The 19,565-nt window shown below is 53.4% G+C and overlaps 4 pseudogenes across 4 annotated transcripts; all 4 read left to right on the top strand.

Moving 5' to 3' along the window:
* Nucleotides 1-1,947: 1,947 nt before the first annotated feature.
* On the top strand, nucleotides 1,948-2,262 carry LOC308217994 (feather keratin 1 pseudogene; annotated as a pseudogene). Its single transcript has one exon. The product of its transcript is annotated as a feather keratin 1 pseudogene (transcript).
* A 2,605-nt stretch (nucleotides 2,263-4,867) lies between these two features.
* On the top strand, nucleotides 4,868-5,182 carry LOC308217262 (feather keratin 1 pseudogene; annotated as a pseudogene). Its single transcript has one exon. The product of its transcript is annotated as a feather keratin 1 pseudogene (transcript).
* Nucleotides 5,183-14,654: 9,472 nt separating this feature from the next.
* LOC308233098 (feather keratin 1 pseudogene) lies at nucleotides 14,655-14,969 on the top strand (annotated as a pseudogene). Its single transcript has one exon. The product of its transcript is annotated as a feather keratin 1 pseudogene (transcript).
* Nucleotides 14,970-17,574: 2,605 nt separating this feature from the next.
* LOC308217312 (feather keratin 1 pseudogene) lies at nucleotides 17,575-17,889 on the top strand (annotated as a pseudogene). Its single transcript has one exon. The product of its transcript is annotated as a feather keratin 1 pseudogene (transcript).
* The last annotated feature ends 1,676 nt before the right edge of the window (nucleotides 17,890-19,565 follow it).

Here is a 19,565-nt window from a genome sequence, read left to right as displayed (position 1 = left end):
AGAGACATCAGTTTGATGGGTGGACCACTCGGTGGATAAAGAACTGGCTGGGTGGCCGCACGCAAAGAGTTGTGGTCAATGGCTCGATGTCCGGCTGGAGACCAGTAACGAGTGGTGTCCCTCAGGGATCGGTGTTGGGACCGGTCTTGTTCAACATCTTTGTCGGTGACATGGACAGGGGGATTGAGTGTGCCCTCAGCAAGTTTGCCGATGACACCAAGCTGTGTGGTTCGGTTGATACGCCGGAGGGAAGGGATGCCATCCAGAGGGACCTCGACACGCTTGTGAGGTGGGCTGATGCCAACCTTATGAAGTTTAACCATGCCAAGTGCAAGGTCCTACACCTGGGTCACAGCAATCCCAGGCACAGCTACAGGTTGGGCAGAGAAGAGATTCAGAGCAGCCCTGCAGAGAAGGACTTGGGGTGTTGGTCGATGAAAAAATGAACATGAGCCGGCTGCAGTGTGCGGTCGCAGCCCAGAAAGCAACCGTATCCTGGGCTGCATCAAGAGGAGCGTGACCAGCAGGTCGAAGGAGGTGATCCTGCCCCTCTACTCTGCTCTCGTGAGACCTCACTTGGAGCATTGTGTGCAGTTCTGGTGTCCTCAACATAAAAAGGACATGGAACTGTTGGAACAAGTCCTGAGGAGGGCCACGAGGATGATCAGGGGACTGGAGCACCTCCCGTATGGAGACAGGCTGAGAAAGTTGGGGCTGTTCAGCCTGGAGAAGAGAAGGCTGCGTGGAGACCTCAGAGCAGCCTTCCAGTATCTGAAGGGGGCCTACAAGGATGCTGGGAAGGGACTCTTCATTAGGGACTGTAGTGACAGGACAAGGGGTGATGGGTTCAAACTTAAACAGGGGAAGTTTAGATTGGATCTAAGGAAGAAATTCTTTACTGAGAGGGTGGTGAGGCACTGGAATGGGTTGCCCAGGGAGGTTGTGAATGCTCCATCCTTGGCGGTGTTCAAGGCCAGGTTGGATGAGGCCTTGGGTGCCATGGTTTAGTGTGGGGTGTCCCTGCCCATGGCAGGGGGGTTGGAACTAGATGATCTCAAGGTCCTTTCCAACCCTAACTATTCTATGATTCTATGATACTTACAAGGTGCCCCACATCAAGCACTGCATCAAACCAGAGGCCAGGCTGCAAACGTGCCACTCATAAAAGAGGGTAGTGCTACGACTGGGCCAACGCAATATTCTGGACAGATTGGAAGTGCTCCCCACATCACAGGAATAACCAAAGCTCAAGCACCGTTCCCAGGATCACAGCCTGCTCTTGTAAACTGCCCTCCCCTGACATGGCTATGAGGACATGAAAAACCTCTTCACAAGGCACCCACAAACCACACCACATGAGTGACCTCACTGACACCACCCCACCTCTCTAACGCTCTGGCTATGTCTGCAGAGTACCCTGACAGATACTTTCCAGGCAAATCATCCCAAACGCACACTGTCATTTGCAGGATGCCGCCAGGGCCACATGGACACGTCCTCAACAGGAGGACATGCAAAGAGAGCACTGTGGGAAGGAAAACGCTCCCCAGCTCATGACTTGCCAGGCTGTGGCACGCACCAGCTGCTTGCTGACAAATGCTGCCATGCGCAAAGCCTGTCCCGCCCCTCGGGGACCAGCATAAAAGCCAGCCCAGTGCCTCTGTCCCTCACTCGCCTCTGCTGACGCCTTCTCCTGCGCGCTCAACAAGGTGAGCCTCAAGCCCCTTGCCCTCTGCTCCTGCCCCCCTGGCCCGGCTCTTCCAGCACGCTCTGCCCCAGCCTCAGCACCCCTGACGCCTCCCCAGCACCACAGCCCCACAGCCCCACACCAGCCTCCCCACTGCCTCGCCCTCCTGCACCACCGCCCCTCGCACCCCCACGCCCTCCGCTCTCCCCACACCCTCTCTCCTCTCCTCTCCTCTGCCAGGGCCCCTTCACACCACAGACATGGCCTGCTACGACCTCTGCCGCCCCTGCGGACCCACCCCGCTGGCCAACAGCTGCAACGAGCCCTGTGTCAGGCAGTGCCAGGACTCTCGCGTCGTCATCCAGCCTTCCACCGTGCTGGTCACCCTGCCAGGACCCATCCTCACCTCCTTCCCCCAGAGCACCGCCGTCGGATCCTCCTCATCCGCTGCCGTGGGCAGCGAACTCAGCGCCCAGGGAGTGCCCGTCTCCTCTGGGGGCTTCGGCTACGGCCTTGGCTACGGCTTCGGAGGCCTGGGCTGCTACGGCAGAGGAAGAGGCTGCAACATCTGCTAAGGGTCATTGACAGCATGCCTGGAACCAGCCACCCACACCATGGAAGCCATGAGAATGAGTGAGGATACATGTCCGGACTATTTCTGATTTGATCCTCACAGCTCCTCTTCTCAAAGCACCAAGAAAGGAAGCAAAGCAGGGGCCAGCCCAGCCTGTCTGTTACCATCACCCATTGACTTCCTCCTCTTCTGCCACTTCCTTCTCCACATCACTCCATCTGCTATGTCAGGTACTCTCTGGCACAACCAGCATCTCACAGGCTAAGAAAGATTCATGAGACCTTAAGTGGGCTCTTCCCAATTCAGGGCAGGAAGACCTCGCTACTCTGACAGCATGTACTTCAAACAGAAAACCTCAGAGCATGGTCATCCTACCAACACCTTAGACCAGCTCTCTACCATCTCATGCTTGTACATTTTCACTCTTATGCCTCAATAAAGTTCTTCTGCAGCCAAGCCTGTGACACCTCCTCTTCCTTACATCTACCAAGGCTCTTCCAACATTACATAGCACAACGCCAGGTCTCAACAGGCCATCGAGCCAAGTGAACAAGGGCCACAAAGTCTCTCTTAGGAAATACACCACCACAATCAGCAACAAAACAAAGTGACACATGGAGGCCTTCCAGAATGTGACACAAGCCCGTCACTGGCACATACTAATCATTGAACATGACATTGTCTCCCTACGCATGACAGTGGTGATGGCACCACAGGCTCATGAGACCGTTCGGGTGGGTTCCCAGGGCCAACTACACAGGAACTCATGGCCGTGCCACCGACTACTGCGAGGACCACGGGTATCCCACGCAGGGTGCCCAGGTCACCAGCCTCCTGCTCTGGGAACCTCTCCTGACTCAGGTGTGGGTTCCTGTTCCAATGACCTTCTGGCTGCATTTTCCCCATCCCACCCATGTCACAGTCCCCAGGCCATGGTCTCACCTTGCTATGGGGTCCACAAACGATGCTTTGGTGGAATGCTTAGAGGGCCACCAGCCCCTCATCACTGCAGGCTCCAACAGTGCGAGGGGTCTCCGGACAGAACATCCTGCCTGCTGCTGTATTTCTGAAACACCTCTGCAGGGACCCCAAGCCAACATCCGTCTACTCTGAGGTCACAAAGAAAGACCCCACTGTGAGGTCACAATCCTCCTCACCATGGCTCAGCAAAGACCTGCATGGGTCACTGGAAACAAGTGCAGGAACAAGCCTGTAACCCTGTTCTCCTGTGAAGATGGAGTTCTGCGGTGAGTTGACCATGGCTGGCCACCAAGCGCTCACTGAACGGCTCCATCACTCCTTTTCCGCAACCAGGTAGGGGAAGAAGCTCCCAAGGAGAGAGAAGGACATGGAGATTACTCACCAGGTTGCAGTGGCAGCAAAACAGACTTGACTCAGGGAAATTCATTTATCAAAATTAAATGTCAGAGAAGAATTAAGAGAAATAAAATCAACTTTTAAAACACCTGTCCCCAACGTCTCCCTTCATCAAGGTTCATCTTCCCTTCGAAATTACTTACTCCCTTGCGCAAAATAGCACAGAGGGATGGGAATGGGAATTGTGGTCAGTTCACCCCACGTTGTCTCTGCTCTTCCTTCCCCCTCACGCTCTTCCCCGGCTCCATCATGGGGCCTCTTCCACAGAAAACAGACTTCCACAAACTTACATGGGTCTTTCTCACAGGCTCTGTCAGACTTGGAGAAAGCTTCGGGCATCTTCTCACGGAAGACAACACAGCAGAATAATTGCTACCAAAACATTTCCACGTAAACCCACTACAGCCAGGGACAACCTCACAAGCACAAGGGCACCAGGACACCCACAGAGCTCACCCAAAAGGCAACGCCTAAAGCCAGGCTTAGTGACCTGGCAGCAAGACAGGGAGGGACTGAAGGCAATGGAAGGGGCAGCCCTTCACGCACTACAATTACAAAGCCCAGACCAGCCTGACAGGGCTGCCGGGACATGAGGTCCCCTCTTCACAACGCAGCACGAGTGCCACAGGATGACATCACTGACGACACCACCACCTCTGCAATGCTTTTGTTGCATGTTCTGCCAAATGCCCTGACATGCGCCATCAACACCAAGCCTTTGGTCTCTAATACTTGAAACGTACCGCCAGGGACAGCAGGACACGTCCTCAACAGGAGGACATGAACATTCAGAATTCTTGGAAGGAAAACACAACCACAACTAATTGCTTGGAAGGATTTGACACACACCAGCTGCTTGCACAAACATGCTGTCATGCACAAAGATGCTGTCTCAGCCCCCTCAGGCACTCCAGGACCAGCATAAAAGCCGGCCCAGCGCCTCTGTCCCTCACTCGCCTCTGCTGACGCCTTCTCCTGCGCGCTCAACAAGGTGAGCCTCAAGCCCCTTGCCCTCTGCTCCTGCCCCCCTGGCCCGGCTCTTCCAGCACGCTCTGCCCCAGCCTCAGCACCCCTGATGCCTCCCCAGCACCACAGCCCCACAGCCCCACACCAGCCTCCCCACTGCCTCGCCCTCCTGCACCACCGCCCCTCGCACCCCCACGCCCTCCGCTCTCCCCACACCCTCTCTCCTCTCCTCTCCTCTGCCAGGGCCCCTCCACACCACAGACATGGCCTGCTACGACCTCTGCCGCCCCTGCGGACCCACCCCGCTGGCCAACAGCTGCAACGAGCCCTGTGTCAGGCAGTGCGAGGACTCCCGCGTCGTCATCCAGCCTTCCACCGTGCTGGTCACCCTGCCAGGACCCATCCTCACCTCCTTCCCCCAGAGCACCGCCGTCGGATCCTCCTCATCCGCTGCCGTGGGCAGCGAACTCAGCGCCCAGGGAGTGCCCGTCTCCTCTGGGGGCTTCGGCTACGGCCTTGGCTACGGCTTCGGAGGCCTGGGCTGCTACGGCACAGGAAGAGGCTACAACATCTGCTAAGGGACATTGACAACATTCCTGAAACCACTCACCTACATTCTAGAAGCAAAGACATGGATTGAGGATGCACGTCTGGGGTAATGCTGGCACACCAGTTCACTTTCCACAGCTCCTTCTCTTGTGGCACTAAGCAAGCAGGGAAAGGGCCTGCCAAGGCTGCCTGGTAACATGGCCCATGGATGTGTTGCTCTTCTCCAAATTCCTTCTCTGCACCACCCCATCTGCTGTGTGCAGTACTCTGTGCCACACCAGCATCTCACAGGCAAACAGCAGCGGGGGACCTCCACTGGGTTCCTCCCCAGGCAAGCCAGGAAGACCTCGGTGCTCTGACAAAATCTACTGCATACAGAAGACCTCAGAGCATGGTCACCCTACTTGAATATCAGCTCTATTCCTCCTTATGCTTGTACGTTTTCATGCTTTTGTCTCAATAAACTTCTCCTGCATCCCAACCTCTGACACCTCCTCCGCCTTTCTTCTACTAAAGATATTCCAGCTTCACGCAGCACAAAGCCAGAGCTCAACAGGCTGTCAGTGTGGGTGAAAAAGGCCACAAGGATTCTCCTGGGAAGTATGCCACCACAACCAACAAAGACTGGCACCTGGGCTGCTTTCACAACCTGACAGAGATTTGAGCCAGCGCTGGCTCAAAGACAGTCTTGAACACAGAATCATAGAATCATAGAATAGTTAGGGTTGGAAAGGATCTTGAGATCATCTAGTTCCAACCCCCCTGCCATGGGCAGGGACACCCCACACTAAACCATGGCACCCAAGGCCTCATCCAACCTGGCCTTGAACACCGCCAAGGATGGAGCATTCACAACCTCCCTGGGCAACCCATTCCAGTGCCTCACCACCCTCTCAGTAAAGAATTTCTTCCTTAGATCCAATTTGAACTTCCACTGTTTAATTTCAACCCGTTACCCCTTGTCCTGTCACTACAGTCCCTGATAAATAGCCCCTCCCCAGCATCCTTGTAGGCCCCCTTCAGATACTGGAAGGCAGCTATGAGGTCTCCACACAGCCTTCTCTTCTCCAGCCTGAACAGCCCCAACTTTCTCAGCCTGTCTCCGTACGGAAGGTGCTCCAAGAGGAGCGTGACCACCAGGTCGAAAGAGGTGATCCTGCCCCTCTACTCTGCTCTCGTGAGACCTCACTTGGAGCATTGTGTGCAGTTCTGGTGTCCTCAACATAAAAAGGACATGGAACTGTTGGAACAAGTCCAGAGGAGGGCCATGAGAATGATCAGGGGACTGGAGCACTTTCCGTATGGAGACAGCCTGAGAAAGTTGGGGCTGTTCCCATGAGCACGCCTCTGATGGCGTCACCACAGCTTCATGAGACCACTCGGGTGGTTCCTCAGGCCCCCCCTACTGTAAGGACCTTGGGTATGCTATGCAGTGTTCACAGGTCACCACTCTTCCTGCTCTGAGATCATCCTCTCACCCAGGTGTGGGTCGGCGTTGACTGACCACCTGGCTGCTTGGCCTCCTTTCCACACACACCAGAGTTCCTAGGCCATGGTCTCATTTTACTATGGGGTCCACAAATGATGAGTTGGAGTTTCCTCAAGCCATCAGCACCTCTTCACCATGAAACACAACAGAGACCCACGCAGGGGGTCTCCTGATCACCATCCTCCCTGATGCAGACTCTCTGGACCACCTCTGCAGGGGACCACAAGCCAACATCCCTCTGCTCTGAGGTCACATAGAAAGACCCCCAGTATGAGGTCACAACCCTCCTCACACTGGAGTAATGAGGCCCTATGCAAGGCAATGGGGACGAGGTGCAGGAACAAGCTTGTCAGCATGTTCTACTGTGAAGATGGGGCTCTGTGGTGGGTTCACCTCGGCTGGGCACCAAGTGCTCACTGAGCTCCTGCATCACTCCTCTTCCTCAACTGCATTAGGGGGAGAGGAATAAGGCTAAACCTCTGGAGTCAAGATAAGAAAATGGAGATCACTCCCAGTTTCCAGTGGCAGCAAAACAGACCCAATATGGGGAAATTCATTTAACAACATCTGGGTAGAAAAATAAGAAATTAATCAACACTTAAACTATTTTCCTCCAACGCCTCTTTTCTTCAAGGATCCACTTCAGTCCCAAAGTACTTACAGCCTGGACCAAAGTGGCACATGGTGTAGGGGAATGGAAGTTGTGGTCAGTTCAACACATGGTGTCTCTGCCAGTCGTTCCTCATCACACTCTAAGCTTCTTCATTGTGGGGTCACTATAATGGGAAAGACTCCTCCATGATCTTACCCAACATAGGTCCTTCCCACATGCTCTATTGCACATGGAGAAATCTTCCGGCATTTTCTCACAGAAGGCACCACACCAGACCCACGGCTACCAAAACCTTTCCACATAAACACACTCTCCCACTGACAACCTTGCAACCACAAAGGGCACCAGAACATGCACAGACCTCAACCAAGGTCTGAAGTCAGGATTAGCGACCTGGCAACAAGGCCGGGAGGGACTGAATGCGATGGAAGGGACAGCCCCCCACAGCAAGCACAGCTCCAAAGCCCAGACCAGAATGACAGGGCTGTGAGGAAATGGCACCCCTTCTTCACAATGCACCTGCAAACCACAGCACATGAGCACCATGGGATAACCTCACGGAGGACACCCCACCTCTCTAACACTTTGATCGTGTTTACTGCCTGGCCAAAAAGATGCCACGAAAAACAAGCTTTTGGCCTTCAATAATTGCACTTAAAAGCTGCCGCCAGGGCCAGATGGACACGTCCTCAACAAGAGGACATGCAAAGGCAGCGCTGTGGGAAGGAAAACACGCCACAGATCATCACTTGCCAGGCAGTGGCACGCACCAGCTGCTTGCAGACAAATGCTGCCATGCGCAAAGGCTGTCCCGCCCTTCGGGGACCAGCATAAAAGCCAGCCCAGTGCCTCAGCATGCCTGAAATCCAGGAGAGAATGGGCCCACCTCGTGCTGCCTGGACACATGGCTCATGGACCTCCTCTTCTTCTCCAAATGCCTTCTCCGCACTTCTCATTCTCATCTAGTCCACTTCAAACACTATCTCACAGCCAAAACCCCACTGGGCATCTCCAGTGCACTGCTCACACTCTGGGGCACAAAGACCTCAGGATTCGGGCAACACCTGCTACACACAGGGGACCCAGCTGATGGTTGCCCTACTTTTACCTAACACTGGATTTCTTGGTTCTCCTGAAATTTCACCATTTTTTCATTAATAAACTTCTCCTGTATCCAAGCCTCAGACACCTCCTCTTCTTCACTTCTCCCAGAATCAGAATCAGAATCAGAATTACTAGGTTGGAAGGGACCTTCAAGATCATCGAGTCCAACCCATGCCCTACACCTCGACTAAACCATGTCACCAAGTGCCACATCCAATCTCTTTTTAAACACATCCAGGGACGGTGACTCCACCACCACCCTGGGCAGACCGTTCCAATATTTTATTATTCTTTCTGTGAAAAATTTCTTCCTAATATCCAACCTGTACCTTCCTTGGCGCAGTTTGAGACTGTGTCCTCTCGTCTGTCAGTTGCTGCCTGGTGAAAGAGACCAACCCCCACCTGTCTACAACCTCCTTTCAGGAAGTTGTAGAGAGTGATAAGGTCACCTCTGAGTCTCCTTTTCTCCAGGCTAAACAACTCCAACTCTCTCAATCGCTCCTCGTAGGGCTTGTGGTCCAAGCCCCTCACCAGCCTCATTGCCCTCCTTTGGACGCGCTCAATCATTTCCACGTCCTTCTTAAACTGAGGAGCCCAGAACTGGACACAGTACTCAAGGTGCGGCCTCACCAGTACTGAGTACAGGGGAAGAATAACCTCCCTGTTTCTGCTGGCCACACCATTCCTAATGCAGGCTAGGATGCCATTGGCCTTCTTGGCCACCAGGGCACACTGCTGGCTCATATTCAGCTGGCCATCCACCAATACCCCCAGATCCCTTTCTACCTGGACACTATCCAGCCACACTGTCCCCAACTTATAACATTGCAAGGGGTTTTTATGGCCAAAATGTAGGACTCGGCACTTAGACTTATTAAATTTCATCTTATTGGATTCTGCCCATCTATCCAACCTATCCAGGTCTCTCTGCAGAGCCTTCCTTCCTTCCAGAAGATCAACACAAGCTCCCAACTTAGTGTCATCTGCAAACTTACTGATGAAAGACTCAATACCCTCATCCATGTCATCAATAAAAATATTGAACAACACCGGTCCCAGCACAGACCCCTGAGGGACACCACTGGTGACAGGTTGCCAGCTGGATGCAACACCGTTCACCGTCACCCTCTGGGCCCGGCCATCCAGCCAGTTACTGACCCAGCAAAGAGTGCTCCTGTCCAAGCCGTGAGCTGCTAGCTTTTCCAGGAGTATGTTATGGGGGACAGTATCAAAAGCCTTGCTGAAATCCAAATAGACAACATCCACAGCCCTTCCCACATCCACCAGGCGGGTCACCTGATCATAAAAGGAAATCAGGTTGGTCAAGCATGACCTGCCCTTCATAAACCCATGCTGGCTGGGTCTAATACCCTGGCCATTTCTTAAGCGCTGCTTAATAGCACTCAGTATGAACTTTTCCATTAACTTTCCCGGCACTGAGGTCAGACTAACTGGCCTATAATTACCAGGATCCTCCCTCCTACCCTTTTTATAAATGGGCATCACATTGGCCAACTTCCAATCATCTGGAACCTCACCAGTGAGCCACAACTGTTGGTAAATGATGGAGAGCGGCTTTGCAAGCTCATCCGCCATCTCCCTCATCACCCTGGGATGGATCCCACCTGGTCCCATTGATTTATAAATGTTCAGGTGCCTCAACAATTCTCTAATTTCCTCTTCTTGAATAACAAGAGGACCATTCTGCTCCCTAACACCACCTACCAACCCCAAAGTACAGTTATTGTGAGGCAAGGTGTCTTCCTACTGAAAACTGAGGCAAAAAAGGCATTAAACACTTCTGCTTTCTCCTCATCTTTAGTTACTAAGTTTCCTGCCTCATCCAATAAGTAGCAAAGATCAGTCTTACCCTTCCTTTTACCATTGATATATTTATAAAAACTTTTTTTATTATTCTTTACGGAAGTTGCCAATTTAAGTTCAAACTGAGCTTTGGCCTCCCTAATTTTCTTTCTACATGCCCCAGCAGCCTCCTTAAACACTCCCTGAGAAACCCTACCCTCCTTCCAAAGATGATACACCTTCTTTTTATTTCTAAGTTCCTTCATAACCTCAGTACCCATCCAGGCTGGACGCTTGCCTCGTCGGCTCATCTTTCGGCACACAGGAACAGACTTTTCCTGTGCCCTCAAGATCTCTGTTTTGAGGCACACCCATCTTTCCTGAACTCCTTTATTTTCAAGGGCAGTTTCCCAAGGAACTCTCCGAATGAGTCTCTTAAACAGGCCAAAATCTGCCCTCCGGAAGTCCAAGGTATAGGTCTTATTGATGTTCCTCCTGATTTCCCTGAGTATTGACAATTCTACAATTTCATGATCACTGTGCCCCAGGCAACCTCCAACCTTCACCTCACCCACCAATCCATCTCTATTAGTGAACGACAGGTCTAACATAGACCCTCCCCTGGTAGTCTCGCTCACCAGCTGTGACAAAAAGTTATCCTTCACACACTCTAAAAACTTTCTGGACTGCCTTTTTTGAGCTGTATGAAATTCCCAACATATATCTGGTAGGTTGAAGTCGCCTACAAGAACAAGGGCTGAAGATCCAGAAACATTCTCCAGTTGCTTATAAAACAAGTTGTCCACTTCTTCTTTCTGGTTGGGTGGACGATAACAGACCCCCAATAGGATATCAGCCTTACCGGCCTTCCCCTTGATTCTTACCCATAAACATTCAACTTCATCATCATTAATTTCAATACCTATAACATCTAAGACCTCCCTAATATAAAGGGCCACCCCTCCACCCCTTCTCCCTTTTCTGTCTCTTCTGAAGAGCTTGTAGCCTCTCCAAAGGCAGGCTGGGAAATGAAGTCTCCGTGCTCTGGGCCCGTTTAAAAGCCCCGCCGAGTCTCCTCCTTCCAGCCTCTCCAAAGGCAAACTGCTCATTCAACCTCAACCAGCACAAAGGCCATCAAGCTGGTGGAAAAGGTCCACCAGGCCACAGTAATGTATTAAATCCCCTGCAAAACCCTCCTGTGGGCTTCCAGCACAGACACCAGCTCTTCCCTTGCCAAAAACCTTGGAAATGCTAATGCACTTCTACCCACACCTGACATACAAGCTCCACATGGCAGCACACACTTGACCAAGTCTCTTTCCAAGCACAACTGCCCATGGCAGGGGGGTTGGAATTAGATGATCCCAAGGTCCTTTCCAACCCTAACTATTCTGTGATTTTATGATTCTAACTACCTGGCCATCACAACAAGCAGAACCATAGCAAAGAGAATCATTTAGTGCACAAAGGACCTCTGGGGATCACCTAAAATTTCACCAGCATTGAAGAGAGCAAGAACACCTCCCCACACACCACCAACCTGACAGCAAATCTCTTCCTATGCTGCCATGGAGACTCTTGCCCTCTTTTGCTGCAAGGGTGAATTCCTGCAACATCCTGAGCTTGTTCTCCACAACCACCACAAAGTTGTATCAGCAACGCTGCTTCCCAGCCTCTCAGTCTCCAGTACGTTCTGACAACAGGCACCATTCCTCCCTACATGGAAAACTTTACATTTCTTCCTGTTGAACTTCAGGAGATTCCTGTCTGCCCATTCCCCAGCACCTCCTGTTCCCTCTACAGCACAGCACAACCGTCCAGCATCTCAGGCTCTCTCCAGATTTTGCATCATCTCTAAACCTGCTGAGAGAGCACTCAAGCCAACTGCCCACAAGCACAGGTGACCCCACACCCCATGACCATGCAAGGGGAGAAAGCATCAAAGGCGTTGCAGGAATACTGAGGTAAACAGCAGAACAGCACTCTCCTTCTTCACAAAACTCAGCAAATCAAAGTAGAACACCCTTACAAAGGTGAGAATGAGGACCCTAGCCCCACTGTAGGAGAGGATCTGGTTAGAGACCATCTTAAAAACCTAAATGTACACAAGTCCATGGGACCTGATGAAATCCATCCGCGGGTCCTGAAGGAGCTGGCGAATGAAGTTGCTAAGCCACTGGCCATCATATTTGAAAAATCATGGCAGACAGGTGAAGTTCCCGATGACTGGAAGAAGGGCAATATAACCCCCATTTTCAAGAAGGGGAAAATGGATGACCCGGGGATTACAGACCAGTCAGTCTCACCTCTGTGCCTGGCAAAAGCTTGGAGCAGATTCTCCTGGAAGACATGCTAAGGCACATGAAAAACAAGGAGGTGCTTGGTGACAGCCACCGTGGCTTCACTAAGGGGAAATCCTGCCTGACCAATTTGGTGGCCTTCTATGTTGGGGCTATGAAACTGAGGGACAGGGGCAGAGCAGTTGACATCATCTACCTGGACTTGTGTAAAGCGTTCGACACTGTCCCACATGGCATCCTTGTCTCTCAATTGGAGAGACATCAGTTTGATGGGTGGACCACTCGGTGGATAAAGAACTGGCTGGGTGGCCGCACGCAAAGAGTTGTGGTCAATGGCTCGATGTCCGGCTGGAGACCAGTAACGAGTGGTGTCCCTCAGGGATCGGTGTTGGGACCGGTCTTGTTCAACATCTTTGTCGGTGACATGGACAGGGGGATTGAGTGTGCCCTCAGCAAGTTTGCCGATGACACCAAGCTGTGTGGTTCGGTTGATACGCCGGAGGGAAGGGATGCCATCCGGAGGGACCTCGACACGCTTGTGAGGTGGGCTGATGCCAACCTTATGAAGTTTAACCATGCCAAGTGCAAGGTCCTACACCTGGGTCAGAGCAATCCCAGGCACAGCTACAGGTTGGGCAGAGAAGTAATTCAGAGCGGCCCTGCAGAGAAGGACTTGGGGTATTGGTCGATGAAAAAATGAACATGAGCCGGCTGCAGTGTGCGCTCGCAGCCCAGAAAGCCAACCGTATCCTGGGCTGCATCAAGAGGAGCGTGACCAGCAGGTCGAAGGAGGTGATCCTGCCCCTCTACTCTGCTCTCGTGAGACCTCACTTGGAGCATTGTGTGCAGTTCTGGTGTCCTCAACATAAAAAGGACATGGAACTGTTGGAACAAGTCCTGAGGAGGGCCACAAGGATGAGCAGGGGACTGGAGCACCTCCCGTATGGAGACAGGCTGAGAAAGTTGGGGCTGTTCAGCCTGGAGAAGAGAAGGCTGCGTGGAGACCTCAGAGCAGCCTTCCAGTATCTGAAGGGGGCCTACAAGGATGCTGGGAAGGGACTCTTCATTAGGGACTCTAGTGACAGGACAAGGGGTGATGGGTTCAAACTTAAACAGGGGAAGTTTAGATTGGATCTAAGGAAGAAATTCTTTACTGAGAGGGTGGTGAGGCACTGGAATGGGTTGCCCAGGGAGGTTGTGAATGCTCCATCCTTGGCGGTGTTCAAGGCCAGGTTGGATGAGGCCTTGGGTGCCATGGTTTAGTGTGGGGTGTCCCTGCCCATGGCAGGGGGGTTGGAACTAGATGATCTCAAGGTCCTTTCCAACCCTGACTATTCTATGATTCTATGATACTTACAAGGTGCCCCACATCAAGCACTGCATCAAACCAGAGGCCAGGCTGCAAACATGCCACTCATAAAAGAGGGTAGTGCTACGACTGGGCCAACGCAATATTCTGGACAGATTGGAAGTGCTCCCCACATCACAGGAATAACCAGAGCTCAAGCACCGTTTCCAGGATAACAGCCTGCTCTTGTGAACTGCCCTCCCCTGACATGGCTATGAGGACATGGAAAACCTCTTCACAAGGCACCCACAAACCACACCACACGAGTGACCTCACTGACACCACCCGACCTCTCTAATGCTCTGGCCATGTCTGCAGAGTACCCTGACAGATACTTTCCATGCAAATCATCCCAAACGCACACTGTCACTTGAAGGCTGCCGCCAGGGCCACATGGACACGTCCTCAACAGGAGGACATGCAAAGAGAGCACTGTGGGAAGGAAAACGCTCCCCAGCTCATGACTTGCCAGGCTGTGGCACGCACCAGCTGCTTGCTGACAAATGCTGCCATGCGCAAAGCCTGTCCCGCCCCTCGGGGACCAGCATAAAAGCCAGCCCAGTGCCTCTGTCCCTCACTCGCCTCTGCTGACGCCTTCTCCTGCGCGCTCAACAAGGTGAGCCTCAAGTCCCTTGCCCTCTGCTCCTGCCCCCCTGGCCCAGCTCTTCCAGCACGCTCTGCCCCAGCCTCAGCACCCCTGATGCCTCCCCAGCACCACAGCCCCACACCAGCCTCCCCACTGCCTCGCCCTCCTGCACCACCGCCCCTCGCACCCCCACGCCCTCCGCTCTCCCCACACCCTCTCCTCTCCTCTCCTCTGCCAGGGCCCCTCCACACCACAGACATGGCCTGCTACGACCTCTGCCGCCCCTGCGGACCCACCCCGCTGGGCAACAGCTGCAACGAGCCCTGTGTCAGGCAATGCGAGGACTCCCGCGTCGTCATCCAGCCTTCCACCGTGCTGGTCACCCTGCCAGGACCCATCCTCACCTCCTTCCCCCAGAGCACCGCCGTCGGATCCTCCTCATCCGCTGCCGTGGGCAGCGAACTCAGCGCCCAGGGAGTGCCCGTCTCCTCTGGGGGCTTCGGCTACGGCCTTGGCTACGGCTTCGGAGGCCTGGGCTGCTACGGCAGAGGAAGAGGCTGCAACATCTGCTAAGGGTCATTGACAGCATGCCTGGAACCAGCTACCCACACCATGGAAGCCATGGGAATGAGTGAGGATACATGTCCGAGCTATTTCTGATTTCCTCCTCACAGCTCCTCTTCTCAAAGCACCAAGAAAGGAAGCAAAGCAGGGGCCAGCCCAGCCTGTCTGTTACCATCACCCATTGACTTCCTCCTCTTCTGCCACTTCCTTCTCCACATCACTCCATCTGCTATGTCAGGTACTCTCTGGCACAACCAGCATCTCACAAGCTAAGAAAGATTCATGAGACCTTAAGTGGGCTCTTCCCAATTCAGGGCAGGAAGACCTCGCTACTCTGACAGCATGTACTTCAAACAGAAAACCTCAGAGCATGGTCATCCTACCAACACCTTAGACCAGCTCTCTACCATCTCATGCTTGTGCATTTTCACTCTTATGCCTCAATAAAGTTCTTCTGCAGCCAAGCCTGTGACACCTCCTCTTCCTTACATCTACCAAGGCTCTTCCAACATTACATAGCACAACGCCAGGTCTCAACAGGCCATCGAGCCAAGTGAACAAGGGCCACAAAGTCTCTCTTAGGAAATACACCACCACAATCAGCAACAAAACAAAGTGACACGTGGAGGCCTTCCAGAATGTGACACAGGCCCGTCACTGGCACATACTAATCATTGAACATGACATTGTCTCCCTATGCATGACAGTGGTGATGGCACCACAGGCTCATGAGACCGTTCGGGTGGGTTCCCAGGGCCAACTACACAGGAACTCATGGCCGTGCCACCGACTACTGCGAGGACCACGGGTATCCCACGCAGGGTGCCCAGGTCACCAGCCTCCTGCTCTGGGAACCTCTCCTGACTCAGGTGTGGGTTCCTGTTCCAATGACCTTTTGGCTGCATTTTCCCCATCCCACCCATGTCACAGTCCCCAGGCCATGGTCTCACCTTGCTATGGGGTCCACAAATGATGCTTTGGTGGAATGCTTAGAGGGCCACCAGCACCTCATCACTGCAGGCTCCAACAGTGCGAGGGGTCTCCGGACAGAACATCCTGCCTGCTGCTGTATTTCTGAAACACCTCTGCAGGGACCCCAAGCCAACATCCGTCTACTCTGAGGTCACAAAGAAAGACCCCACTGTGACGTCACAATCCTCCTCACCATGGCTCAGCAAAGACCTGCATGGGTCACTGGGAACAAGTGCAGGAACAAGCCTGTAACCCTGTTCTCCTGTGAAGATGGGGTTCTGCGGTGAGTTGACCATGGCTGGCCACCAAGCGCTCACTGAACGCCTCTATCACTCCTTTTCCGCAACCAGGTAGGGGAAGAAGCTCCCAAGGAGAGAGAAGGACATGGAGATTACTCACCAGGTTGCAGTGGCAGCAAAACAGACTTGACTCAGGGAAATTCATTTATCAAAATTAAAAGTCAGAGAAGAATTAAGAGAAATAAAATCAACTTTTAAAACACCTGTCCCCAACGTCTCCCTTCATCAAGGTTCATCTTCCCTTCGAAATTACTTACTCCCTTGCGCAAAATAGCACAGAGGGATGGGAATGGGAATTGTGGTCAGTTCACCCCACGTTGTCTCTGCTCTTCCTTCCCCCTCACGCTCTTCCCCGGCTCCATCATGGGGCCTCTCCCACAGGAAACAGCCCTCCACAAACTTACATGGGTCTTTCTCACAGGCTCTGTCAGACTTGGAGAAAGCTTCGGGCATCTTCTCACGGAAGACAACACAGCAGAATAATTGCTACCAAAACATTTCCACGTAAACCCACTACAGCCAGGGACAACCTCACAAGCACAAGGGCACCAGGACACCCACAGAGCTCACCCAAAAGGCAACGCCTAAAGCCAGGCTTAGTGACCTGGCAGCAAGACAGGGAGGGACTGAAGGCAATGGAAGGGGCAGCCCTTCACGCACTACAATTACAAAGCCCAGACCAGCCTGACAGGGCTGCCGGGACATGAGGTCCCCTCTTCACAACACAGCACCAGTGCCACAGGATGACATCACTGACGACACCGCCACCTCTGCAATGCTTTTGTTGCATGTTCTACCAAATGCCCTGACATGCGCCATCAACACCAAGCCTTTGGTCTCTAATACTTGAAACGTACCGCCAGGGCCAGCAGGACACGTCCTCAACAGGAGGACATGAACATTCACAATTCTTGGAAGGAAAACACAACCACAACTAATTGCTTGGAAGGATTTGACACACACCAGCTGCTTGCACAAACATGCTGTCATGCACAAAGATGCTGTCTCAGCCCCCTCAGGCACTCCAGGACCAGCATAAAAGCCGGCCCAGCGCCTCTGTCCCTCACTCGCCTCTGCTGACGCCTTCTCCTGCGCGCTCAACAAGGTGAGCCTCAAGCCCCTTGCCCTCTGCTTCTGCCCCCCTGGCCCGGCTCTTCCAGCACGCTCTGCCCCAGCCTCAGCACCCCTGACGCCTCCCCAGCACCACAGCCCCACAGCCCCACACCAGCCTCCCCACTGCCTCGCCCTCCTGCACCACCGCCCCTCGCACCCCCACGCCCTCCGCTCTCCCCACACCCTCTCTCCTCCCCTCTCCTCTGCCAGGGCCCCTCCACACCACAGACATGGCCTGCTACGACCTCTGCCGCCCCTGCGGACCCACCCCGCTGGCCAACAGCTGCAACGAGCCCTGTGTCAGGCAGTGCGAGGACTCCCGCGTCGTCATCCAGCCTTCCACCGTGCTGGTCACCCTGCCAGGACCCATCCTCACCTCCTTCCCCCAGAGCACCGCCGTCGGATCCTCCTCATCCGCTGCCGTGGGCAGCGAACTCAGCGCCCAGGGAGTGCCCGTCTCCTCTGGGGGCTTCGGCTACGGCCTTGGCTACGGCTTCGGAGGCCTGGGCTGCTACGGCAGAGGAAGAGGCTACAACATCTGCTAAGGGACATTGACAACATTCCTGAAACCACTCACCTACATTCTAGAAGCAAAGACATGGATTGAGGATGCACGTCTGGGGTAATGCTGGCACACCAGTTCACTTTCCGCAGCTCCTTCTCTTGTGGCACTAAGCAAGCAGGGAAAGGGCCTGCCAAGGTCCATGCCTGGTAACATGGCCCATGGATGTGTTGCTCTTCTCCAAATTCCTTCTCTGCACCACCCCATCTGCTGTGTGCAGTACTCTGTGCCACACCAGCATCTCACAGGCAAACAGCAGCGGGGGACCTCCACTGGGTTCCTCCCCAGGCAAGCCAGGAAGACCTCAGTGCTCTGACATTATCTACTGCATACAATAGACCTCAGTGCACGGTCACCCTACTTGAATATCAGCTCTATTCCTCCTTATGCTTTTGTCTCAATAAACTTCTCCTGCATCCCAACCTCTGACACCTCCTCCGCCTTTCTTCTACTAAAGATATTCCAGCTTCACGCAGCACAAAGCCAGGGCTCAACAGGCTGTCAGTGTGGGTGAAAAAGGCCACAAGGATTCTCCTGGGAAGTATGCCACCACAACCAACAAAGACTGGCACTTGGGGTGCTTTCACAACCTGACAGAGATTTGAGCCAGCGCTGGCTCAAAGACAGTCTTGAACATGACAACACTGCCATGAGCACGCCTCTGATGGAGTCACCACAGACTCATGAGACCATTCGGGTGGTGCCTCAGGCACCCCTACTGCAAGGACCTTGGGGATCCTATGCAGTGTTCACAGGTCACCCCTCTTCCTGCTCTGAGATCATCCTCTCACCCAGCTGTGGGTCGGTGTTGCACTGACCACCTGGCTGCTTGGCCTCCTTTCCACACACACCAGAGTTCCTAGGCCATGGTCTCACTTTACTATGGGGTCCACAAATGATGAGTTGGAGATTCCTCAAGCCATCAGCACCTCTTCACCATGAAACACAACAGAGACCCACGCAGGGGGTCTCCTGATCCCCATCCGCCCTGATGCAGACTCTCTGGACCACCTCTGCAGGGGTCCACAAGACACCACCCCTCTGCTCTGAGGTCACACAGAAAGCCCCCACTGTGAGGTCACAGTCCTCCTCACCTTGGCTCAGCACAGCCCTGCATGGGGCACTGGGGACAAGTGCAGGACCAAGCCTGTGACCCAGCTCTCCTGCAAAGATGGGGCTCCAAGAGTGGAGCTTGGCTTGGCAACAAGCGCTCAATGAGCTGCTCTATCACTCCTCTTCCTCCAGAGGATAGGGGAGAGAAGAACAGGATGAAAGTCTCTCACATCGAGTTAAGAACATGAAGATCACTCACTGGTTTCCAGTGGCAGCAAAACAGACGTAATATGGGGAAATTCATTTATCCAAATCAAAAGTCAGAGTAGAATTATAACAAACTGAAACAAAGCTTAGAACACCCACCCCCAATCTCTCCCTTCTTCAAGGTTCATCTTCCCTCCTACATTACTTACTCCCTTGCCCAAAACAGCACAGAGGGATGGGAAGGGGAATTGTGGTTCAGTTCACCCCACATTGTCTCTGCCACACCACCCTCCTCACACTCTTCACCTGCTCCATTCTGGGGCCCCTTCCACAGGAAACAGAACTCCACAAACTTATGGGAATCCTTCCCACAGGCTCTACTGGACCTGGAGAAAGCTT

This window comes from Psittacula echo (assembly GCF_963264785.1).
Source record: "Psittacula echo genome assembly, chromosome: 2".
Taxonomy (NCBI): Eukaryota; Metazoa; Chordata; class Aves; order Psittaciformes; family Psittacidae; genus Psittacula; species Psittacula echo.
Note: the sequence above shows the minus strand (reverse complement) of the source record. Positions and strands in the feature narration are given on the sequence as shown.